This window comes from Tamandua tetradactyla, chromosome 5 (assembly GCF_023851605.1).
Source record: "Tamandua tetradactyla isolate mTamTet1 chromosome 5, mTamTet1.pri, whole genome shotgun sequence".
Taxonomy (NCBI): Eukaryota; Metazoa; Chordata; class Mammalia; order Pilosa; family Myrmecophagidae; genus Tamandua; species Tamandua tetradactyla.
In genome coordinates this window covers 38228996-38255157 of record NC_135331.1, presented here as the reverse complement: position 1 = coordinate 38255157, position 26162 = coordinate 38228996, and the positions used below count along the sequence as shown (strand labels likewise).

General features: G+C 38.6%; 1 protein-coding gene and 1 pseudogene across 2 annotated transcripts in view; one reads left to right on the top strand and one right to left on the bottom strand.

The window, feature by feature from the left end:
- The window catches only part of TTC28 (tetratricopeptide repeat domain 28), an 896291-nt gene that overhangs the window by 73514 nt on the left and 796615 nt on the right, over nt 1–26162 (top strand). The gene's annotated exons all lie outside the window — the stretch shown is intronic.
- Nucleotides 327–809, bottom strand: LOC143684056 (cell division control protein 42 homolog pseudogene; annotated as a pseudogene).

Genomic DNA, 26162 nt, shown 5'->3' with positions numbered 1-26162 from the left:
TCTGAAACCACAAAAACTAATATTGATCACTTTTCTGACAAAGCACAATTGTTCAAAATTGACTAGTGGTGGGAGGGGACATGAGGGCCATACCTAATGGGCCTTGTCTCACACGAGTGAGTGCATGTGGGTAGGTGCAGGACATTTTGTCATTATTGCAAAAACGAATTTTAATTTTTAGTTGCTTTTAGTATGATGTTGACACCAGCTGTGCAGAAAGGGCCCTGGAGAGATGTTCATAGCAGCACACACCTACGGCTCTTCTTCAGTTCTGGAAGCTCCAGGGCAGCCAGTATAGCTTCATCAAACACATTCTTTAGGCCTTTCTATGTGAGTGCGGAACACTCCACATATTTGACAGCCTTCAGGTCATGGGCCAGCTTTTCAGTAGTCAATGGAGTAATAGGCTTCTGTTTGTTCTTGGCAAGTTTCTCAATAGTAGACGGGTAATCTCTGAGATCAATTTGGGTCCCAACAAGCAAGAAAGGAGTTTTTGGACAGTGATAAGTTATCTCAGGTACCCACTTTTCTTTCACATTTTCAAATGAGGACAGAGAGATCATTGAAAAACAGACTAGAAATACATCTGTTTGTGGATAACTCAGCGGTTGTAATCTGTCATAATTCTCTTGTGCTGCAGTATCGAAAAGTCTAAGAGTATATGGCTTTCTACCAATCACAAATGTGACTGCATACTTGTTAAACACAGTTGGTACATATTCTGATGGAAATTTGTTTGTTGTGTGGGATATCAGGAGACGTGTTTTACCAATGGCATCATCACCCACAATGCATTTAATTGTCTGCATTGCTGAAACAGTTTTGTATGCACTTTAAATATTTCAAATTTGATATAGACCTCAGCTCCTGGGCTGGGGCATGGGCCCATGTTGCTAAATTTTGATGGACATTTTGTTACTCTGATTCCAAAGACATCTGGGGAATAAATGACTTTTGACTTTTGAGTCAATATTTAGTTGAAGTAGGGCCTTAATGCCTCATAGTCCTATTACCATATTAAACTCTCAATCTAGAATCTTCTTCTAATTTATATGGGGCAAAAGCCCACTTATCTGGACCTCATGGTGTGAATTAGTATACTACTGACGGACTTTGTGGATCCTGCCAGAATTTCATATCAGCTTCGATGGAGGTTATCAGCCATTGTGCAAAGTCGATTATATAAGTTTGGCAAATAGTGTCATAATCAAACAGTCCTTTGAAACAGGTAAGATATTAAAAAAGATGAACATGAAGAGTTAGTTACCCAAGTCTCAAAATTTGAAAATGCCTAACCTGCTTACTAGACAATAAAGAATCCTCTTGTATTTGATTTGTATAGGCAACATTTAGGTTAGGTTAAATTATGTAATTGAGAGATGGAGATAAAGGGCTTGCCATTTATCTGCCCTTTTAAGACATGAATAGTCTTTTCTTTTATAAATCCCAAACAGTAGGAAGGATTTCATATGACTTTCTTAGCTAGAATCTCAAATTTGATACAGCTCACCCCCCAAAAAGTGAACTATTGCATATTTCATGTAAATCCCACATAGTTTTTAGTTACATAGTGCCACAGAGAAGTAGTATTATTTTTAATATTAGTGTTAATTTGCCTTGTACCAAATCTTACTTCTGTTTATGCCCTTATACTTTTCATTGACCAAGCATTTCACTGACAATTTTGCAGTCTACCAAATCACTTATTCAAAAAGTAATTACTTTTGGAAAAAGTTACTTATATACAGCATATTTCTCTAAAGATTCATTATGTATTACAAATAACCATACCCATATTCCTGCTCCTTTGATGTGAATAAAGTGTGCTCACCATTAGCAAAATTAAGAGTATTAATTTTCTAAGCCCCATACAGATAGAGGAAATTTTTCTTTCTCTTCACATTCAGGATATTCTATAAGTTATCTGACAAATATTTAGTAAATAGTAATTGCATGATTAACATCACATCAACTATTCTTTGGTTAAAAGTAATATGTTCTTGGATTTACCTTTAGACAATTAATGTATATTTAGTGATGTTTATAACTTTCAACTTGCCTTGACATTTATTATTTCGATTTTCCCTTGGTTCAACCTCGTGAGGTCAACATGGTAGGTATTTTTATCCCCATTTTATAAATGAAGAAAACTGAGATCGCAAGGGATTATGACTTGACTAAATGGAATCATGTATGTGGGAATTCCTTATAAAACGTAAAGGACTAAAAATATAAGAGGAGTTTATTATTATCCGGTAGATTGTTCTGAAACTTAGGTCTTTTTAAGTTGGATAGCCATTCTCCCTATATACCATGTATTTGTCAATATGAATAGACCATGTCATATAGGCTAGTTGCCATACTGCTAAGAGCCAGTACTGCTTTTCTATAACCATTTTGGTGGTATTCATGGAGGATTGGAAATAGGGAGTATATTTTACAATATATTTTTAAGTGACTTCTGTGTTCTTGCCAACATCCAACATACTGGAGATCATTCTTCAGCCCCGTCCACTACCCACGTTTTGGTTTAGGAAACAGGGATGAAATTGTTGTTTAAACAGAAACAAAGAACCAACTCTAATGCTTGTTGTTCTAGTTAGCTAGCTGCTGGAATGCAATATACCAGAAATGGAATGGCTTTTTAAAAGGGGAATTGCTAGCTTACAGTTCTAAGGCTGACAGAATGTCCCAGTTAAAGCAAGTCTATAGAAATGTCCAATCTAAGGCATCCAGGGCAAGATACCTCGGTTCAAGAAAGCCGATGGAGTTCAGGGTTTCTCTGTTATGTGAAAAGGCACATGGTGAACACGGTCAGGGATTCTCTCTTGGCTGGAAGGGCACATGGTGAACACAGTGTCATCTGCTAGCTTTCTCTCCAGCTCCACAGGAGGCGTTTTCTTTCTTCATCTTCAAAAGTTGCTGGCTGGTGGATTCTCTGCTTCTTGGTTCTGTGGTGTTCTCTGTTGCGGCTTTCTTGTGGCTCTGTCATTCTTCTCTGCTTTCTCTAAAATGTTTCCTTTTGTAGGATTCCAGTAAACTAATCAAGATCCACCTAGAATGGGTGGAGACAAGTCTCCACCTAATCCTGCTTAACACACACTCTTGAGTAAATCCTATCTCCATGGAAATAATCTAATTAATGTTTCCATCATACAGTACTGAATAGAGATTAGAAGAAATGGCTGCCTTTACAAAATGGGATTAGGATTAAAACATGTACATGCATCCTTTCAAACTGGCACACTTGCGTACATAGTTTCTTTTATAGGTTCCTGGGTACTGTTATGATATGACAATGTAAATTAAAAGACAAGGAGTGCAAATATAAAGGTCATTTATAACATTTAGAGATGTTCTACATGTCTACATTTGGAAAGGTAAGCAATTGAATTACCAGTAGGAGTTACTATTTATCTTTCAGAGGAAAGACTTCCCCTGTTTTTTTTTTTTCAATGACAGCTTTATTAAGATATGATAGACATAGCATACAAATCGCTCTTTTAAAGTATGCAATTCAGTGTTTTTTAGTATATTCTAAAATACAGAGTTATACGTCCATTGCCACTATTTAATTTTAGAACATTTTCATCATCCCCCAAAAGAAAACTCAGACCCATTAGCAGTCACTACCTACTCTTCAACTGCCAATTTATTTGTCTCTGAGTTTTTCTGTCTTGGACATTTCATATAAATGGAATTATACAAATGTGGCCTTTTGTGAGTATAGTATTTTCAAGGTTCACCATGTTGTAGCATATTTCACTACTTATATATCAATATATCTTTTTCCTTTTTTTTTGACATGGTCGGGCACCAGGACTTGAACCCAGGTCTCTGGCATGGCAGGCGAGAATTCTGTTACTGAGTCACCATCACACCGACCTCAATATATATATCTTTTAAGTGCTGAATAATATCCCATTATATGGCAATATACCACTTTTTATTTATCCATTCATCAGTTGATGAACATTTGGGTTGTTTCCTACTTTTTGGCGATTATGAATAATGTTGCTATGAATATTTGTGTACAAGTTTTTGGTGGACATGTATTTTCACTTCTCTTGGATTTATATCTAGGAGTGAAATTGCTGTGTTATATGGTAACTCTATGTTTAACAGTTTGAGGAACAGCAAAATTGTTTCTTAAATGGCTGAACTATTTAATGTTCCCATCGGTGATGTATGAGGGTTCCAGTTTCTCTACATCCTTCCGAATACTGTTGTTGTCTGTCCTACTGATTTTAGATGTCCTGATGGGTGTGAAGTGATATCGCATTGTGGTTTTGATTTGAATTTTCTTAATAGTTAATGATTGTGCATCTTTTCATGTGCTTATTGGTCATTTGGAGAAATGTCTATTTAGATTTTTCCTAAATTTTTATTTGCCTTTTAATTGTGTTGTAAGAGTCCTTTATATATTCTGGATATAAGTGTTCTTGAGCCATGTGATGGTTAGATTCTGGTGTCAGCATGGCCAAGTGATGATGCCTAATGGTCTGGTCAGGCACGCATTGCCCTGCCTGTCGCTGCAAGGATGTTTGATGGATAGTTGATAATGAGAAGGCTGCTATATTAAATCATCAGTCAGTTAATTGCATCTGTGACTGATTACATCTGCGATCAACTAAGGTGTGTCTGCCACCAATGGGATAATCCAATCAGCTGAAGGTCTTTTAAGGAAGAAGAGGGATCTTTTCACTGCTTCTTCAACCAGTGAACCTCTCCTGTTGAGTTCCCCCAGACCCTTTATTGGTGCTGTCAGCTTCACAGCCTGCTGTACAGATTTTGGACTCTTCCATTCCCACAGTTGCATGAGACACCTTTATAAATCTTACATTTACAGATATTTCTTGTTTCTTTTTGTCTAGAGAACCCTGACTAATACAACCCCCCTCTTAACATTTTAAGAGATTTCTAAATTGTTCTACAAAGAGGGCTTGTGCAATGGAGGGAAGGATGCATAACTGTCTCCACAGGCCCAAAAACCTGCTTACTGTTCATTTGAGTTCAGTTATATTCCTCACAAAATACCTGCTGAAGAGGAACTGGAGACATTTAACAGACCAAGGGGAGATGGATGAAGGCAGACTAATATTACATATATATATTTTTTTCGTTTTTGAACCTTTAATAATTTAAAGAAGGTATATGCAGCTCAACAATCGATGCCACCCTAGCTGTGTGGGTGCGCATCCTTCGGATGGTGGGGCCCGGAGGCGGGTGGCGCACACTGGCGCTCGAGGAAGCACCCGGAATCTTGCCTTCCCAGCGTGCCCTGCGCAGGGAGGGGACTCTTTTAATTAATTGATTGTTTAATTAATTAATTAATATAAATTAATTTTAAATTAATTTGTTAATTAAAAAATTAACAAAACATTTAGAAATCATTCCATTCTACATATATAATCAGTAATTCTTAATATCATCACATAGTTGCATATTCATCATTTCTTAGTACATTTGCATCAATTTAGAAAAAGAAATAAAAAGACAATGGAAAAAGAAATAAAATGATAATAGAGAAAAAAAAAACTATACGTACCATACCCCTTACCCCTCGCTTTCGTTTACCACTATTTCAAACTGAATTTAACATTTGATCCTCCTATTATTTATTTTTATTCCATATGTTCTACTCTTCTGTTGATATAGTAGCTAAAAGGAGCATCAGACATAAGGTTTTCACATTCACAGAGTCTCATTGTGAAAGCTATATCATTGTTCAATCATCATCAAGAAACATGGCTACTGGAACACAGCACTACATTTTCAGGCAATTCCCTCCAGCCTCTCCACTACATCTTGAACAACAAGGTGATATCTACTTAATGCATAAGAATAACCTCCAGGATAACCTCTCGACTCTGTTTGGAATTTCTCAGCCATTGACACTTTGCCTCATTTTACTCTTCCCCCTTTTGGTCAAGAAGGTTTCTCAGTCTCTTGATGTTAATTCTCAGCTCATTCTAGGGTTTTTCTCAATCCCTTGATGCTGAGTCTCAGCTCATTCCAGGATCTTTGTCCCATGTTACCAGGAAGGTCCACACCCCTGGGAGTCATGTCCCACGCAGAGATGGGGAGGGTGGTGAGACTGCTCGTCATATTGGCTGGAGAGAGAGGCCACATCTGGGCAACAAAAGAGGCTCTGTTGGGGGTGACTCTTAGGCCTAAATTTTAAGTAGGCTTGACCTATCTTTTGTGGGGTTAAGTTTCATGTGAACAAACCCCAAGACCGGGGGCTCAGCCTATAGCTTTGGCTGTCCACACTGCTTGTGAGAATATAAAGAATTCAACTTGGGGAAGTTGAATTTCTCCCCACTCTCACCATTTCCCGAAGGGGGCTTGCAAATACTTTTCCAGTCACTGATCAAATCATTCTGGGATTCATCGGGGGATCACTCTGGACAAACCAACAAAATCTCATGTGCTACCTGAGATTCCAAGTACTTATGACATTCAATCAAACTATCTACATGAGTTATATTAGGAAATGCTCTAGTCAAAATCTGAATTTTGTAACAAATAAACATTTTTTGCTTTAGTCTTACACATAATGTGACATTTTGAAGTATTAGTTATCTATTTTCAGCACCCTGCAATAATGACAATCCTTTGTTCTTCCTCATGCAAAAACATTTTTAAAATTTGTATTACAGATTTTTAAAAATATTTTTTTAATTAGAATACTTGTAGATTTAGAGAACAATCCTGTAGAATATACAATGCTTCTATATACCACCCCTATTAGTTACATTTTGCATTAGTGTGGTATCTTTGTTACAATTAATTATAGAATATTATTATAATTGTACTATTCGCTGTAAGTCATAGTTTACATTAGGATTTCTTATTTGAATTGTATAGTTCTAGGATTTCTTTTCTTTAAATTTTAAATTTCTTTCTAGTAACATAGCCTAAAATTTCCCCTTTTAATTGTATTCAAATGTATAATTCTTTGGAGTTAATTACCTTAACAATATTGTGCTACTGTCACTACCATCCATTACCAAAACTTTCCCGTCACTCCAAACAGAAACTCTGTACCAATTAGGCATTAACTTCCCATTCCCTACCTCTGCCCTGATCACTGATTACCTGTCTTCTAATTCTAATTAGAATTCTAATTCTAAATCTATGAATTTTCTTGTTACAGTTATTTCATGTCAGTGAGATCATACAATATTTGTCCTTTGTGTCTGTCTTATTTCATGCCACATGATGTGTTCAAGGTTCATCCTTGTTGTGACATGTATCAAAACTTCATTCCTTTTTACAGTGGAAGAATATTTCATTGTATGTATGTGCCACATGTTGTTATCCACCTCATTCTATTGCATATGGATATCCAGTTTTCCCAGCAACATTTATTAAAGACACTATGTTTTCCCAATTGCGTGGCTTGGTACACTTGTCAAAAATCAGTTGCCCAGAAATGTGAGGGATTTATTCCATTGGTCTATATGTCTATCCTTCTGTTGGTACAATGCTGTTTTTTTTAAACTTTTTTTATTGTATAGTATAACACATATACAAAGCAAAGAAATAAAAAAGCAATAGTTTTCAAAGTACTCTTAAACAAGTGGTTACAGGACATATCCCAGAGTTTGCCATGGGCTACCTATACAATCCTTTCATATTTTTCCTTCTTAGTTGCTCCAGAACATAGGAGGCTAGAGGGCTTAAATGTTTTTTAGCATCACAATCAACCTTTTTTTTTTTTGTGGAAAATAACATATATACAAAAAAGCTATAAATTTCAAAGCACAGCACCACAATTAGTTGTAGCATATATTTCAGAGTTTGACATGGGTTACAATTCCACAATTTTAGGTTTTTACTTCTAGCTGCTCTAAAATACTGGAGACTAAAAGAGATATCAATTTAATAATTCAGCATTCATATTCATTTGTTAAATCCTATCTTCTCTGTATAACTCCACCATCACTTTTGATTTTTCCATCCCTCTCTTTAGGGGTGTTTGGGCTGTGGCAACTCTAAATTTTTCATATCTGAAGGGTCTGTCACTAACATGGAGTAGGGAGATGGAACTGTCCGATGTTCTGGAGAGGCTGGTCTAGGTTTCTGGACCCATTTGGAGGTTGTAGGTTTCTGGGAAGTTACTCTAGTGTATGGAACCCTTGTGGAATCTTATATATTGCCTAGGTGTTCTTTAGGCTTGGCTGGAATGGTCCTGGTTGGGGGTAGTTACATTTTGATTGGTAGCAAGGGCTAACTGAGGCTTGTGTAAGAGCAACCTCCAGCGTAGCCTCTTGATTCTGTTTGAACTTAGCCGGGAAGGCAATGATTTCACTTGCAGAGTTGGGCTTAGAGAGACTGAGGCCACATCTGAGCAACAATAGAGGTCCTCCAGACGTTGTTGAGATCTTCTATTTCTTCCTGAGTCAGTGTAGCTTGTTTGTGTGTCTCCAGGATTTGTCCATTTCATCTAAGTTGTCTAGTTTGTTGGTGTATAGTTGTTCATAGTATCCTCTTATGATTTTTTTTATTTCTTCAGGGTCTGTGGTAACGCACCCCTTCTCATTTCTGATTTTGTTTATTTGCATCCTCTCTCTTTTTTTCTTGCTACTGGCCCATCATTTTTCTTAAAGAACCAACTTTTTGGTTTTATTGATTGTTTTCTATTGTCTTTTGTTCTCCCATTCATTTATCTATGCTTTAATCTTTGTTATTTCTCTTCTCCTATTTGCTTTATGGTTAGTTTGCTGTACTTTCTCAAGTTCCTTCAGGTTTGCTGTTAAGTCCTCAATTTTTGCTCTTCCTTATTTTTTTTTTTAATTAATGGAAAGAAAGAAAGAAAAAAAAGAAATTAACACAACATTTAGAAATCATACCGTTCTACATATGCACTCAGTAATTCTTAACATCATCACATAGATGCATGATCATCGTTTCTTAGTACATTTGCATGGGTTTAGAGGAACTAGCAACACAACAGAAAAAGATATAAAATGTTAATATAGAGAAAAGAAATAAAAGTAGTAATAATAGTAAAAAACAAAAAAAAACCCTATAGCTCAGATGCAGCTTCATTCAGTGTTTTAACATGATTACTTTACAATTAGGTATTATTGTGCTGTCCATTTTTGAGTTTTTGTATCTAGTCCTGTTGCACAGTCTGTATCCCTTCCGCTCCAATTATCCATTATCTTACCCTGTTTCTAAATCCTGCTGGACTCTGTTACCAATGACATATTTCAAGTTTATTCTCGAATGTCCGTTCACATCAGTGGGACCATACAGTATTTGTCCTTTAGTTTTTGGCTAGACTCACTCAGCATAATATTCTCTAGGTCCATCCATGTTATTACATGCTTCATAAGTTTATCTTGTCTTAAAGCTTTATAATATTCCATCATATGTATATACCACAGTTTATTTAGCCATTCTTCTGTTGATGGACATTTTGGCTGTTTCCATCGCTTTGCAATTGTAAATAATGCTGCTATAAACATTGGTGTGCAAATGTCCGTTTGTGTCTTTGCCCTTAAGTCCTTTGAGTAGATACCCAGCAATGGTATTGCTGGGTCGTATGGCAACTCTATATTCAGATTTTTGAGGAACCGCCAAACTGCCTTCCACAGTGGTTGCACCATTTGACATTCCCACCAACAGTGGATAAGTGTGCCTCTTTCTCCGCATCCTCTCCAGCACTTGCCATTTTCTGTTTTGTTGATAATGGCCATTCTGGTGGGTGTGAGATGATATCTCATTGTGGTTTTGATTTGCATTTCTCTAATGGCCAGGGACATTGAGCATCTCTTCATGTGCCTCTTGGCCATCCGTATTTCCTCTTCTGAGAGGTGTCTGTTCAAGTCTTTTTCCCATTTTGTAATTGGGTTGGCTGTCTTTTTGTTGTTGAGTTGAACAATCTCTTTATATATTCTGGATACTAGACCTTTATCTGATATGTCGTTTCCAAATATTGTCTCCCATTGTGTAGGCTGTCTTTCTACTTTCTTGATGAAGTTCTTTGATGTACAAAAGTGTCTAATTTTGAGGAGCTCCCATTTATTTCTTTCTTTCTTCAGTGCTCTTGCTTTAGGTTTAAGGTCCATAAAACCACCTCCAGTTGTAAGATTCATAAGATATCTCCCTACATTTTCCTCTAACTGTTTCATGGTCTTAGACCTAATGTTTAGATCTTTGATCCATTTTGAGTTAACTTTTGTATAAGGTGTGAGATGCGGGTCTTCTTTCATTCTTTTACATATGGATATCCAGTTCTCTAGGCACCATTTATTGAAGAGACTGTTCTGTCCCAGTTGAGTTGTCTTGACTGCCTTATCAAAGATCAAATGTCCATAGATGAGAGGGTCTATATCTGAGCACTCTATTCGATTCCATTGGTCGACATATCTATCTTTATGCCAATACCATGCTGTTTTGACCACTGTGGCTTCATAATATGCCTTAAAGTCTGACATTGCGAGACCTCCAGCTTTGTTTGTTTTCCTTAAGATGTTTTTAGCAATTCGGGGCACCCTGTCCTTCCAGATAAATTTGCTTATTGGTTTTTCTAATTCTGAAAACTAAGTTGTTGGGATTTTGATTGGTATTGCATTGAATCTGTAGATCGGTTTAGGTAGGATTGACATCTTAATTATATTTAGTCTTCCAATCCATGAACACGGTATGCCCTTCCATGCATTTAGGTCTTCTGTGATTTCTTTTAGCAGTTTTTTGTAGTTTTCTTTATATAGGTTTTTTGTCTCTTTGGTTAAATTTATTCCTAGGTATTTTATTCTTTTAGTTGCGATTGTAAATGGGATTCGTTTCTTGATTTCCCCCTCAGCTTGTTCATTACTAGTGTATAGAAAAGCTACAGATTTTTGAATGTTGATCTTGTAGCCTGCTACTTTGCTGTACTCATTTATTAGCTCTAGTAGTTTTGTTGTGGATTTTCCCGGGTTTTTGACGTATAATATCATATCGTCTGCAAACAGTGATAGTTTTACTTCTTCCTTTCCAATTTTGATGCCTTGTATTTCTTTTTCTTGTCTAATTGCTCTGGCTAGAACCTCCAACACGATGTTGAATAATAGTGGTGATAGTGGACATCCTTGTCTTGTTCCTGATCTTAGGGGGAAAGTTTTCAATTTTTCCCCATTGAGGATGATATTAGCTGTGGGTTTTTCATATATTCCCTTTATCATTTTAAGGAAGCTCCCTTGTATTCCTATCTTTTGAAGTGTTTTCAACAGGAAAGGATGTTGAATCTTGTCAAATGCCTTCTCTGCATCAATTGAGATGATCATGTGATTTTTCTGCTTTGATTTGTTGATGTGGTGTATTACATTAATTGATTTTCTTATGTTGAACCATCCTTGTATACCTGGGATGAATCCTACTTGATCATGATATGTAATTCTTTTAATGTGTTGTTGGATACGATTTGCTAGAATTTTATTGAGGATTTTTGCATCTATATTCATTAGAGAGATTGGTCTGTAGTTTTTTTTTTTTTGCATCTATATTCATTAGAGAGATTGGTCTGTAGTTTTCTTTTTTTGTAATATCTTTGCCTGCTTTTGATATGAGGGTAATGTTGGCTTCATAGAATGAATTAGGTAGTTTTCCCTCCACTTCGATTTTTTTGAAGAGTTTGAGGAGAGTTGGTACTAATTCTTTCTGGAATGTTTGATAGAATTCACATGTGAAGCCGTCTCGTCCTGGACTTTTCTTTTTAGGAAGCTTTTGAATGACTAATTCAATCTCTTTACTTGTGATTGGTTTGTTGAGGTCATCTATTTCTTCTTGAGTCAAAGTTGGTTGTTCATGTCTTTCTAGGAACCCATCCATTTCATCTAAATTGTTGTGTTTATTAGCGTAAAGTTGTTCATAGTATCCTGTTATTACCTCCTTTATTTCTGTGAGGTCAGTAGTTATGTCTCCTCTTCCATTTCTGATCTTATTTATTTGCATCCTCTCTCTTCTTCTTTTTGTCAATCTTGCTAAGGGCCCATCAATCTTATTGATTTTCTCATAGAACCAACTTCTGATCTTATTGATTTTCTCTATTGTTTTCATGTTTTCAATTTCACTTATTTCTGCTCTAATCTTTGTTATTTCTTTCCTTTTGCTTGCTTTGGGATTAGTTTGCTGTTCTTTCTCCAGTTCTTCCAAGTGGACAGTTAATTCCTGCATTTTTGCCTTTTCTTCTTTTCTGATATAGGCATTTAGGACAATAAATTTCCCTCTTGGCACTGCCTTTGCTGCATCCCATAAGTTTTGAGATGTTGTGTTTTCATTTTCATTTGCCTCGAGGTATTTACTAATTTCTCTTGCAATTTCTTCTTTGACCCACTCGTTGTTCAAGAGTGTGTTGTTGAGTCTCCACAAATTTGTGAATTTTCTGGCACTCCGCCTATTATTGATTTCCAACTTCATTCCTTTATGATCCGAGAAAGTGTTGTGTATGATTTCAATCCTTTTAAATTTGTTAAGACTTGCTTTGTGACCCAGCATATGGTCTATCTTTGAGAATGTTCCATGAGCACTTGAAAAAAAGGTGTATCCTGCTGTTGTGGGATGTAATGTCCTATAGATGTCTGTTAAGTCTAGCTCATTTATAGTAATATTCAGATTCTCTATTTCTTTATTGATCCTCTGTCTAGATGTTCTGTCCATTGATGAGAGTGGCAAATTGAAGTCTCCAACTATTATGGTATATGAGTCTATTTCCCTTTTCAGTGTTTGCAGTGTATTCCTCACATATATTGGGGCGTTCTGGTTCGGTGCGTAAATATTTATGATTGTTATGTCTTCTTGTTTAATTGTTCCTTTTATTAGTATATAGTGTCCTTCTTTGTCTCTTTTAACTGTTTTACATTTGAAGTCTAATTTGTTGGATATTAGTATAGCCACTCCTGCTCTTTTCTGGTTGTTATTTGCATGAAATATCTTTTCCCAACCTTTCACTTTCAACCTATGTTTATCTTTGGGTCTAAGATGTGTTTCCTGTAGACAGCATATAGAAGGATCCTGTTTTTTAATCCATTCTGCCAGTCTATGTCTTTTGATTGGGGAATTCAGTCCATTAACATTTAGAGTTATTACTGTTTGAATAATATTTTCCTCTACCATTTTGCCTTTTGTATTATATATATCATATCTGACTTTCCTTCTTTCTACACTCTTCTCCATGTCTCTCTCTTCTGTCTTTTTGTATCTGACTCTAGTGCTCCCTTTAGTATTTCTTGCAGAGCTGGTCTCTTGGTCACAAATTCTCTCAATGACTTTTTGTCTGAGAATGTTTTAATTTCTCCCTCATTTTTGAAGGACAGTTTTGCTGGATATAGGTGTCTTGGTTGGCAGTTTTTCTCTTTTAGTAACATAAATATATCATCCCCCTGTCTTCTAGCTTCCATGGTTTCTGCTGAGAAATCTACACATAGTCTTATTGGGTTTCCCTTGTATGTGATGGATTGCTTCTCTCTTGCTACTTTCAAGATCCTCTCTTTCTCTTTGAACTCTGACATTCTAACTAATAAGTGTCTTGGGGAACGCCTATTTGGGTCTAATCTCTTTGGGGTGCGCTGCACTTCTTGGATCTGTAATTTTAGGTCTTTCATAAGAGTTGGGAAATTTTCAGTGATAATTTCTTCCATTAGTTTTTCTCCTCCTTTTCCCTTCTCTTCTCCTTCTGGGACACCCACAACACGTATATTTGTGCGGTTCATATTGTCCTTGAGTTCCCTGATACCCTGTTCGAATTTTTCCATCCTTTTCCTGATAGTTTCTGTTTGTTTTTGGAATTCAGATGTTCCATCCTCCAAATCACTAATTCTATCTTCTGTCTCTTTAAATCTATCATTGTAGGTATCCATTGTTTTTTCCCTCTTTTCTACTTTATCCTTCACTTCCATAAGCTCTGTGATTTGTTTATTCAGTTTTTCTATTTCTTCTTTTTGATCAGCCCATGTCTTCTTCATGTCCTCCCTCAATTTATCGATTTTGTTTTTGAAGAGGTTTTCCATTTCTGTTTGTATATTCAGCATTAGTTGTTTCAGCTCCTGTATGTCATTTCAACTATTGGTTTGTTCCTTTGACTGGGCCATATTTTCAATTTTCTGAGCGTGATCCGTCATTTTCTGCTGGCGTCTGGGCATTTAGTCAGATTTCCCTGGGTGTTGGACCCCACAGGTTGAAAGATTTTTCTGTGAAATCTCTGGGCTCTGTTTTTCTTATCCTGCCCAGTAGGTGGCGCTCGTGGCACACGTTTGTCTACGGGATCCACCAGTAAAAGTTTCTGTGGGTCCTTTAACTCTGGAAAACTCTCGCTATAGGGGAGGTTTGGCAGCCGAAGTGTCTTGGAAGAGTTCCAGCCGGCCTGGGGGTCCGAACGCGGGGAGGGTCGCCCGCCACCGCAGCACGGAAGAGCGCCCGACCAAATTTCCTAGTCAGCCCGGGGCGCTAAGCATGTCGGAAGGGCACCAGCTGTGCGGCCCGGGAGAGTGCACTGTTCCCAGCCGGACCGGGGAGTCACGTGTTTGGCAGGGACCCCCTGGTCACCGTTCTCCGCAGTCTGGGGATTTCTGACCCAACTCTCTCAGTTGGTCCGTGGGGCCTCACGTGGTGGGGGCACCAGCTGCCGCAGCCCAAGGGGACTGCCTGCCCAATTCTGCCAACTGGCCCGGGAAGGAGGAAGAGAGGGACTCCGGCCACTTGCCGTCCCGCCCAGGAAAGCCCGCGCCCCTCGATGATCTCACCGGAGCTGGTTCTCCCAGACAGTCAGCCGTTCCAGGATGGGGTACGCCGTCCCTTTGATCTCCGTCGTGGCTCCGGGAGCTGCTCTGTATTGTCTCCACTCCCCCAGTAGCTGTTCTGGAGGAGGAAAGGTGAGGGTGACAAGGCTGTCGAGGCTGGTGGTGGAGGAGCCGGTGAAGGCGGAAGAGGGCACCGTGGTGGTTGGAGAGCCACCGGAGCAGGAGGGGGAAGAGGGGAGAGGAGAGGGGAGAGGGGGGCAGGCGGGTCGGCTGCTGCGGGGCGTGGGCGCCGCGCGGCGGGCCGGCGGACAAAGAGGGGAGAGGGGGGTGGGCGGGTCCTCTTATTTTTTAATATAGACATTTAGGGCAATAAATTTCCCTCTCAGTACAGCCTTTACTTCATCCTATAATTTCTGATAATTCGTATTCTCATTTCACTCATCTCCGAATAATTACTGTTTTCTCTAGCAATTTCTTCTTTGACCCACTGGTTGTTTAAGAGTGTGTTATTTAATCTCTATATATTTGTGAATGTTCTCATTCTTTGGTGGTTATTGAGATCCAGCTTCATCCCGTTGTGATCAGAGAAAATGCTTTGAATAATTTCAGTATTTTTATATTTATAAAGACCTGTTTTGTGCCCCAGCACATGGTCTATCCTGGAGAATGTTCCATCAGCACTGGAGAAGAATGTATAGCCTTGTGCTTTGGTGTGCAGTGACCTATGTATGTCTGTTAGGCCTAATTCATTTATCAAGTTATTTAAGTTCTCTATTTCCTTGTTGATCTTCTGTCTTGTTCTATCTATAGAGCGGAGTGGTGTATTCAAATTTCCTACTATTATTGTTGAAACATCTGTCACTCCCTTCAGTTTTGCCAATGTCTGTCTCATGTACTTTGGAGCTCCTTGATTGGAACGATAAACATTTATGATTTTCATATCGTCTTGATGAATTGACCCTTTAATTAGTGCATAGGGTCCTTCTTTGTCTCTTATGATGACTTTACATTTAAAGTCTATTTTGTCCAATATTAATATAGCTAATACTCCTGCTTTCTTTTGGTTACAACTTGCATGGAAAATCTTTTTCTACTCTTTCACTTTCAATCTATTTGTATCCCCATGTCTAAGATGAGTCTCTTGTAAGCAGCATATAACTGGATTATGTTTCTTAATCCATTCTGCCAATCTGTATCTTAATTCATAAGTTTAGTCTGTTAACATTCAAAATTTTTACTGAAAATGCGTTTCTTGAATCACCATGTTATCTTTTTCACGTTATTTGTCAGATCTATATATTCTTTTCCCTATTTCTCTTTTTATCCTTTAAATTACCCTTAGTGGTACTCTTGAATTCTGTGCCCTCCTCCAGACTTCCCTTCCTACCGTTTTTCTTTTTTTTTTCAGCTGGCAGAACTTCTTTTAGTATTTTTTGTAGGGCCCCTCTCCTGTTGACATATTCTTTCAGGACTTGTTTTTCTTTGAAAACTTTAATCTCTCCCTCAGTTTTGATGGACAGTTTGGCTGGGTACAGAATTATTGGCTGGAAGTCTTTCTCTTTCAGGATCTTGGAAATATCATACCACTCCTTCTCATTTCCATGGTATTAGTTGAGTAGTTTGAACTCAGTCTTATGTGGTTTCACTTGCATGTAGTAGACTGTTTTTCTCTTGCTACTTTCAGGATTTTCTGCTTCTCTTTAACACATGACAGACTAATTAGTATGTATCTTGGGAAAGGCCTGTTTGAATTTATTCTTTTGGGGTGCTTTGGGCTTCTTTGACTTGTATATTTATGCCCTTTATAAGGGTTGGAAAGTTTTCCCCCATTATATCCTCAACTACTCTTCCTAGACCTTTACTCCTCCCTTCTCCTTCTGGGACACAAGTATTTCTTATATTTGTGTGCTTTGTTTTGTCTGTTATTTTCCTGAGATCCAGTTCTGATTTTTCCATCTTTTCTGCCCTTTGCTATTTTGAGTCTTCAGAGTTAGTTATCCTGTCCTCTATATTGCTTATTCTTTCTTTTGTCTCTTCAAATGTGGTGTTTTGTGCCTCTAGTATGTTTTTTATTTGGTCAACAGAGTCTTTAATCTCTGTGATATTTGCTATTTTTCTGTTTACTCTTTGAAGTGCCTCTTAATGATCTACTGTCTTCTTGATTTCCTTTACATCATTTGCCATCCCACTTATTTTATTAAGTTGAGTTGTATGAACATCTTTGATTAGTTATTCCTGCATTTGTTTCCTCTGGTGTTTTAATTTGGTTATTAGGCAGGGCTATATCTGTCTACATTGTGATATGCTTAGTGATCTGTTATTTTCGTTGCATGTAAATATCTTGATTGATTTACTTTGGGAGTTGATTTCTTTCAGTAGTCTAAGGCCTTGTGTTTGCGGGATAGATGTACAACAAGGAGCATGGCACAGCGTGGGGCACTCGGTGCAGTAATTTGTTTCAGGGCATGTATAGGTAGGTACAGGTTGGGGATGTTTCACTGATGCTTGTGAACGTGGGCACTGAGCAGTCAGGGAGGATATAGCTGTGTGGGTACACTGGTCTGGGGGTCATAACCTTATTGTGTGCTACTCTAGGGTTTGTGGCCCTTTGTGCACATGTTTTGAGCTGTGGCAGCAGGTCGTTGTTATGCCTTTGTGGGTTGGGGGCAGAAATATGATCTGGCAGCACAGGTCAGCACTTTGTCAGAGCTGGGAAGTTTGGCTGAGAGCCATGTGCATGTGTGGTTCTAGAACTGCTGTAAACTGAAGTTCCCAGAGCTGAATGATGTGTTTGGGGGCCCTTTGGCATGTGTGGGTCTAGAAGTGTCATAAACAGAAGTTCCCAGAGCTGAAGGACGTGAATGGGGCCTGTGAGCATGTGTGGAACTAGAAGCACTGTAAACTGATACCAAGAGCTCAAGGGGTTCAGGGTGAGGCTGTGTTACACTATGAGTTGGGGGAGGGGAGGGCGGGGCTAGCCTGGGTATGAAGGTTAGCACCCGCAGCCTTTATGCTCTGACAACAGGCTATAGGGAACAGGGAGGGGGAGGTAATGCTTGGGAGAGGTGTAGGAGGGGAGGGTTGGGCTGCACTTGGGGTGGGGGTGTGGGGCAGGTACACATGCTGGGGGATGGTGGGGCAGAGGTGCCTTGAGCGTGGGGAATGGGAGCAGGTAGACGAGGTTCGAGTGTTTGGGGTGAGTCCCTGGTTACTTGGCTGCACTGGTGAGGGTAATGTGCTCAAGGAACCCTGTCTGTCTTACTTCCTAGTCCCTGGCTCCTGTCTGTGTTGTCCCGCAGGCCCTGTGCGTTTGTGCCAGGCTCCAGCTTTCTACCTCTCAGTTCCTTGGCCTCTGCAACTAGGGCAGCCCTATGTGCTGCAGAAGGCTCTCCAAGGTCAGCCACACTCCCAAATTGCCACCTCATTGGCCCTCCCATCCCTTCTCTAACTTTTCCATGGAAGGGGGCTGATCTTGAGCTACTCTATTCGGCCATCTTCTCAGAAATCCTTCCTTTATAATTGTATTTTAGTTATTATTTACATGGGACATCTTTTTCCAACCTTGTGCTTTCAACTTGTTTGTATCTTTGGGATTAAGGTGAGTCTTGTAAGCAACATATAGTTGGATCATACATTTTAATCCATTGTTTGGATTGTTTAATCCATCAACATGCAGTATTATTATTGTAAAGGCAATCTTACTTCATCCATTTTATTCTTGGTTTTTATGTGTTATATCCTTTTATCTTTGTCTCTTTTTTTGCCCTTTTTATTACCCATACTGATAAGCTTCATTTGTTCACACTATTCCAAGCCTTTCTCTCCTGTCTTTCTTTTAACCTGAAGAATTTCCTTTAATATTTCTGGTAGTGCTGGTTCCTTATTGACGAACTCTCTCAGATTTTGTTTATCTGTGAATATTTGATACTCTCCCTCATTTTAAGAAATGTTTTTTAATAATAAAACAGCATACAAACACACAAACATTCTTAACATACAAACATTCCTTACATGGTACGCAATCAGTGGCTCACAATATCATCACATGGTTGTATATTCATCACCAGTATCTTTTTTTGAACATTTCCGTCATTCCAGAAAAAGAAATAAAAAAGAAAAAAGAAAAGACTCATACATACCATAACCCTCACCCCTCCCTCTCATTGACCACTAGTATTTCCATCTATCCAATTTATTTTAACATTTGCTTGCCCTATTATACGTTTATTTCTATCCATATTTTTTACTCATCTGTCTACACCCTAGTTGAAAGGAGCATTAGAAACAAGGTTTTTACAATTCACATAGTCATATTGTAAAAGCTTTATCATTATACAGTCATCTTCAAAAAACAAGGCTAATGGAAGACAGCTCTATAGTTCAGGTACTTCCCTCCAGCCACTACAATGAACTGTAAACTGAAAAGGGGATATCTATATAATGTGTAAGAATAACCTCCAGGATAACCTCTCAACTCTGTTTGAAATCTCTCAGCCAGTGACACTTTATTTTGTCTCATTTTCCTCTCCCCCCTTTTGGTCAAGAAGTTTTTTTCAATTCCTTGATGCCAGGTCCCGTCTCATCCTGGGATTTCTGTCCTGTGTTGCCAGGGAGGTTTACACCCTGGGAGTCATGTCCCACGTGGTGGGGGTGGGGTGGGGCAGTGAGCTCATTTGTCATTTTGTCTTAGAGAGAGAAGCCACATCTGAGCAACAGAAGAGATTCTGTGGGGGTGGCTCTTAGGCCTAATTTTAAGTAGGCTTAGATTATCTTTTGCAGGAGTAAGTTTCATAGGGGTGACCCCCCAAGATTGAGGGCTTGGCTTGTTGATTTGGTTGTCCTCACTCTCCTTCATTTTTTAAAAATATAAACAAACATAGAAACATTCTTGACATGGTTACAATCAATGACTCTCAATATCATCACATACTTGTGTATTCATCACCATGATCATTTTTTTTTTGAACATTTTCATCTTTCCAGCAAAAGAAAGAAAAGAGAAAAAACGCATACATGCCATACCCCTTACCACTCCCTTTCTCCCTCATTTTGAAGGACAGTTTTTCCAGATAAAGAATTTTTGGGTAGCTGTTTTTCCTCTCTCATTGTCTTACCATTACCTTTGACCTCCATGGTTTGTGATGAGAAACCAGGTTGTACTTTCCACATTTCATTTGGAAATCTCTTCTGCTAAATATCCAAGGTTATAGCTTTCAAAATCTGCCTTCCAGCCAAAGTCACTAGTCAATTTTGACAGATTATTTTAAAACAAGGATCATCTTCCTTCCAGTTTGCAAGAACCCGTGCCTCATTTCTGTCTAGAGCCTCGTTACAGGTATCTTTAGAGTCCATATTTCTACCAATAGTGTCTTCAAAGCATTGTAGACCTTCTTTGTCAAGCTCCTCACAACTCCTTCGAAATCTTCCCCTTACACATTTAAAAAGGTGTACCACCATGTTTGGTATTTGCAAACTGCAGCAGCACCCCACCTCTCCAGGACCAAAATCTGTTCTAGTTTGCTAGCTGCTGGAATGTTATTATCAGAAACAGAATGGCTTTTAAAAAGGGGAATTTATTAAATTGCAGGTTTATAGTTCTAAGGCCATGAAATGTCCAAATTAAAGCAAGTCTGTAAAAATGTCCAAAATACAGCATAGCATGAGGTTATCTTCACTCAGGAAAGGCTGATGAAATTCAGGGTTTCTCACTCAATTGGAAAGGCAAATGGTGACCATGGTGGTGTCTGCCTGCTTTATCTCCCGGTCTCCCCCAGGGGATTATTCCTTCTTCATCTCCAAAGAGCTTGGGCTCTGTGGTTCTCATGGCTCTCTCCAAAATGTTTCCTATTTTAAAGATTCCAGTAAACTAATCAAGACCACCTTGGAATCGGTGGAGTCACATCTCCCTCTAATCAAAGGTTGATACCCACATTTGGGCATGTGACATATCTGTGGACATAATCTAATCAAGCTTCTGAACTACAGGGCTGAATAGGGATTAAAAGAAACAGTTGCTCCCCCAAGATTGGATGAGGATTAAAGCATGGCTTTTCAAGGGCACATAATCCTATCAAACCAGCACAAATACTAAGAAATAGCAGGAAAGATGTGGAGTCACATCTTGTTTGCCTCTAGAAGATGGGTCAGGATTAAAACATGGCTTTTCTAGTGTTCAGAATCCTTTCAAACCAGCACTGGGACTTTGCAAATACTTTTTAATTCTCTGCCCAGATTCCTCTGGGATGTATTGGAGTATCACATCAGCCTGTACTAACCAACAATGTCTCACTCCCTTGTCAAGGTTCCATGTAATTATGGTATTCAAATAAGCTGACCATAAAAGTTAAATTAGATAGTGTGCTACCAAAAATACTAATTTTGACAAAGTAAAAATCTCTTCCTTCGGTCTCACATGAAAGTTGAGGTTTTAAAACACAGTCAGTATAATCCTTTACCCTTTAGTCTTCGTTCATATCAGCTTCATTCATATCTCAAATTGAAGTCTTATCTCTTTATCAGCTCTTAAAATATTTCTTGTATGGCGTAATACTGACTTTCACAGCTGTAGAATTCTAACTCTGAGTCTCAGGTGTCACACAGATCCCTGAATTTCCAGGGGATGACCATGTTTTACGCAAAGAGCTTAGCATCTCAGAATTCAGAAATAACTGTTAAAATTGAGGAATAGATATGACTTGTAAGCGCTTACAATCTAGTAACTTGTGCAGTAAGCCTTCCTCTGATAACCTGTGCTCTCAAATTCAATTCTCAGAGTTTGCATATTATAGTTAGTCCATATTAGTGAGGCCTTATAATATTTGTCTTTTTGTTTCAGCCTTATTTCATTCAATATACTCTCCTCAAGATTCATTCACCTAGTTCCATGCCGCTCAACTTCATTCCTTCTTGCAGCTGCTCAACATTCCACTGTATGAATACACCACAATTTGCCTTCTGTTCATCAGTCGATGTCCCCTTAGGACACCTCCATCCATTGCAAATTGTGACTACTGCTGCAGTGAAAACCAGTGAGCAAATGTCCGTTTGTGTCCCTGCTTCAGTTCTTTGAAGTATAAATCTAATGACGGTGTTTCAGGATCATATGGCAACCCTAACTTAGTCTTCTGTGGAATCACCCCTCACTACCCTCCATATGGGCTACACCATTTTACTTCCTTACCAACAGTGAATAGATGCATCTCCCTCTCTCACCTTTTCTTCAGCACTTGTGTGTTTGTTTATTTTTAAAACAGTTTTATTCACACACTATAAATACATCCTAAGTAAGCAATCAGTGGTTTCTGGTATAATCATAGTTATGCATTCACCACTAGAATCTATATGAGAGTATTTCCATTTCATTTGCAAAGAATGAAGAGGAAAAAAAAGAAGAAAAAATAAAAAATTAAATTAAATTAAAAAGAGAAACACTACCATCACTACCAAGAATCCCTTTGCCTCCCTTATATTAATCTCTTACTGCATTTAGCTTTGGTATATTGCCATTGTTACATTTACTAGAAACATATTATAATGTTATTGTCAACTATAGACCCTAGTATGTATTGATTGTATTTTTCCATATATCATCCCATTTTCAACACTTTGTAGTGTTGAGATTCATTTGTTCTCCCTCATGCAAAAACATTCTCCTATATTTGTGCGTTTAATCACCATCATTGTCTACTCTAGTTTTTGCTAAGTTATTCAGTCCCAGTCTTTATCTTCTATCTTTTCTTCTGGTAACATACATGCCCCTAGCCTTCCTTTTTCATGCATACTCACACTTCACTTTGTTCAGTATACTTACAGTATTGCACTTCCATCAGCTAGTATTGTGCAATCCATTTCTGGGTCTTTATAGTCAATCCTGTTGAACATTCTGTACTCCTTCAGCGTCGACTTCCCAATATGTACCCTCTTTCTATCTTTGATAACCTGTGTTTGAACTTTAACTCTCAAAATTTGCTCATTAATATTGGTTCATGTTAGTGAGAGCATTCAGATTTGTCCTTTTGTTTTTGGCTAAAACAAATAATATCCTCAAAATAATATCCTCAGGGTTCATCCACATTGTTGTATATGTCATGACGTTATTCTGTACCCTTACTGAGAGACTTCATTTCTATACTCTTTGCCAAACCTCTCCTGACTTTTCCTGTCTGTATGTTATATTCCCTTTAGTATTTCGTGTGGATCAGGTCTCTTGTTCATAAACTCTCTGTGACTGTTTGTCTGAAAATATTTTAAACTCTCCCTCCTTTTTTAAGGACAATATTTTCTCTTTCAGTATCTTAAATATGTCGTACCACTGCTTTCTTGCCTGTAGCTTTCTGCTGAGAAATCCAGACATAATTTTATTAAGATTCCCTTGTATGTGATGGTTTGCTTTTCTCCTGCTGCTTTCAGAATTCTCTTTCACATATTCATATTCATATATTCATATGAAGTGCCTATTTGTGCACTTCATATTATCATTCAATTCCCTGAATGTTCCCTATCTATTCTTTTGTGTGTGGAATTTCAGAGGTCCTGTCCTCTAGTTCACTAATCCTTTCTTCTCTCTCTCCAGATCTGCTGTTTAAAGATTCTGTTGTGTTTTTCATCTCTTCTGTTGTGCCTTTCATACTCCTAAGTTCTGTCATATGTTTTTTTCCCAAGTTTTTGGGTTCTTCTTTATGTTTACCCCCTGTCTTCTTTATGTCCTTCAGCTCTTTTGCCATATGTTCCCTCAACTCATTGATTTGATTTGATGTAGCATATTTGTTTGAGCATCTTTAATTAGTTGTTTCAACTTCTGTATCTCATTTGTAGTGTTAGTTAATTCTTTGACTGGGCCATATGTTCGATTTTCCTAGTATGACTTGTAATATTTTGCTGGTGTCTAGGCATCTGTTTTCCTTGATTGGTTTATTCTGGAGGTCATTTTCACCGTGTTACTTATGTTTTTCTTGTTGGTTGGCTTTGTTCTCTATCTTTTCTTTAGCATTTATTTCAGTTTATTCTAGACCTCTAGCATAGCTTCTGTTTAACTGACCAGAAATTTTCAGCACTTGTTTTTCTAGTTCTTGCTTTCCCTGTATGGAACCTTTTTTTTGAGGAACCTTTGAGGAGGGTCTCCCCAAATATGAACAACCTGAATCATATTATCTCAGACCAGACAGATCAGGTCTTAGGAGGAAGGTATGATCAATATCAAGTTTCCCTGAGGATGAGTCCTAGCAAAATGTCACCGTTTCCCATGAAGCCTCTAGACTCTGTGCTTTTCCTTTCTTGTCCAGCTGGTAATGGTTTCAGCCAGCAGCTCTCCACCAGCATAAAATGGTGTGGTGTTTTAGTTCTCAACAGACCCAGTTCCTGCCAGGGGCGTGGTTAAGGCAAAGAGGCTGAGGTAGAAGGAAAGCTTAAGTTGTATCTGTTTTCCAGACCCCTTGGTCTGAATACTCTGAATGAGGGCGGCCACTTGAGCTGGGTCACTCTCCGCTCTCTTTTCATTGGGGAAGAGATGCCCTTTAGGGAATTATCTCCTTCACTTGACTAGTTACTTTGTCTCTCAAACCTATCTTAACTCTGCCTTTGCCTGGGTCAGTGCTGCCGATTGAAAATGCCTGAGGCTTTCTGTAAATAATTGCTTAGAATCATTAAAACAAACAAAAAAAGAAATCCCTTTTCACAGCCAGTCCTCGTCCCCCATGGTTCACCAGTTATGAGCTAGAGTTGGTAATGGCTCTGTGTGCCCTTTTTCTTTGGCACAGCCCTTTTCTCTGTATTCTGAGTTCTATTGACTCCAAAGCACCCCACCCCCCACACCCCAGTCAGCCCTACCTCCACTCTACTAGGAGAGACCTCAAGATTCCTTGATAATGTCACTCCTCTTACTTCTTTTTAATGTAAGCTGTAAATTTCCCTCTTGGCACTGTCCTGGCATCCCATAATTTGCTCTGGGTTATTCTGTGCTTGGAGCTTGTATTCAGCAGCTCAAATTTGTTAATTAAAACCATAATTTTAGCTTGTTTGAGCTACCTTCCATTGCTTTTAGTAAAGACTGCTTTTTCCCACAAGCAAATGTCTCCAACACAGCCTGCTGTGCTTGTGGGGGAGAGGGGGCACCAGCCTCCACTGTTTGGGGGCTTTATTTATCTGCCTTGTGATCCTGGCCATTCCACCCATTTCAGACTGGTGTACCTTGTGTGTCTGGTCACGGATGTCCCCTAAACAGTTGTCCCAGACAATTCCTGGCTATTTACTGGCTCCTCTAGAGGACTAACTAAATTCCACATCTTCCTATATTGCTGTTTTGCCCCACCTCCCTCCTTTCACTTTTCATTTCTGGTAACCTATCTTACTGCAGTTCAACTTAATCCCCACCCCCCTTTTTTTCTCCCTGAACCTTTTTTGCCTCTGATTTCTTCTGTGTTATGGTATCCCTCCCCAGGAAGCCAGATGAGGTCAAGCCAGACAGGTTGGGCAATCCAGAAAAGTCTGTTTTATGTTTAGGTGACACAGCCCAAAACTGGATTAAGTGAATTCACCACTTTCCAGCCATGGTTTCTTTTTTTTTTCCCCCTCTTGGGGGCTCTTATTCATGTGTACTCCCAAGCAACTTGTGTTCTACCCTAGATCTCTGTGAACTTGGGACCTGGTTCCTGGATATGCATGGGTTTATGATATGCTAATGTGTATAGCTCTAAAATCCATGACTGCAGTGAGAGGGAGGGATGCTGGCCTCTCTGTTTCTGAGGTTTTCCAGGCAGTACAGAAATGAGTGAGGGGAGGGAGTTTGACCAGTATCTTGAAATATCAATTTCCTACCAGGTATTTTTCTTTTTCTTTTTCTTTAGCATTTGTGGAGTCCTTCTCTAATCTCTATCACCCTCCAGAGTTTTAAGCAAGTGGGATTTGTTCTTTTAATGACTGAGTCTCTGTGGATATTTTTTCAAGGGATATCTTTTTCTTTTCTGCATGGGCAGACACTGAGAATCGAACCTGGATCTCCGGCATGGCAGGTGAGAATTCTACCTGCTGAGCCACCAGTGCACCACCCTAAAGGGATATCTTTTGTTGCCAAGTTGATAATGTCACTCCTCTTATTTCTTTTTAATATAAGCTGTAAATTTCCCTCTTGGCACTGTTCTGGCATACCGTAATTTTTGGTGTGTTGTATTTTCTTTTCATTTGCGTCAAGATATTTTCTAATTTACCTTTTAATTTATCCTTTGGCCATTGATTATTTAAGAAAGTGTTAATTTCCACATATTGTGAATTTTCCAGTTTTCCTTCTGCTATTGATTTCTAACTTCATTCTTTTGTTGTCAGAGATGATACATTGTATGACTTCAGTAGTTTAAATTTATTTACACTTTGTTTCTGAGCTAACATATGGTCTACCCTGGAGAATGACTCATGTACTCCAGAGAAGAGTGGCTATTT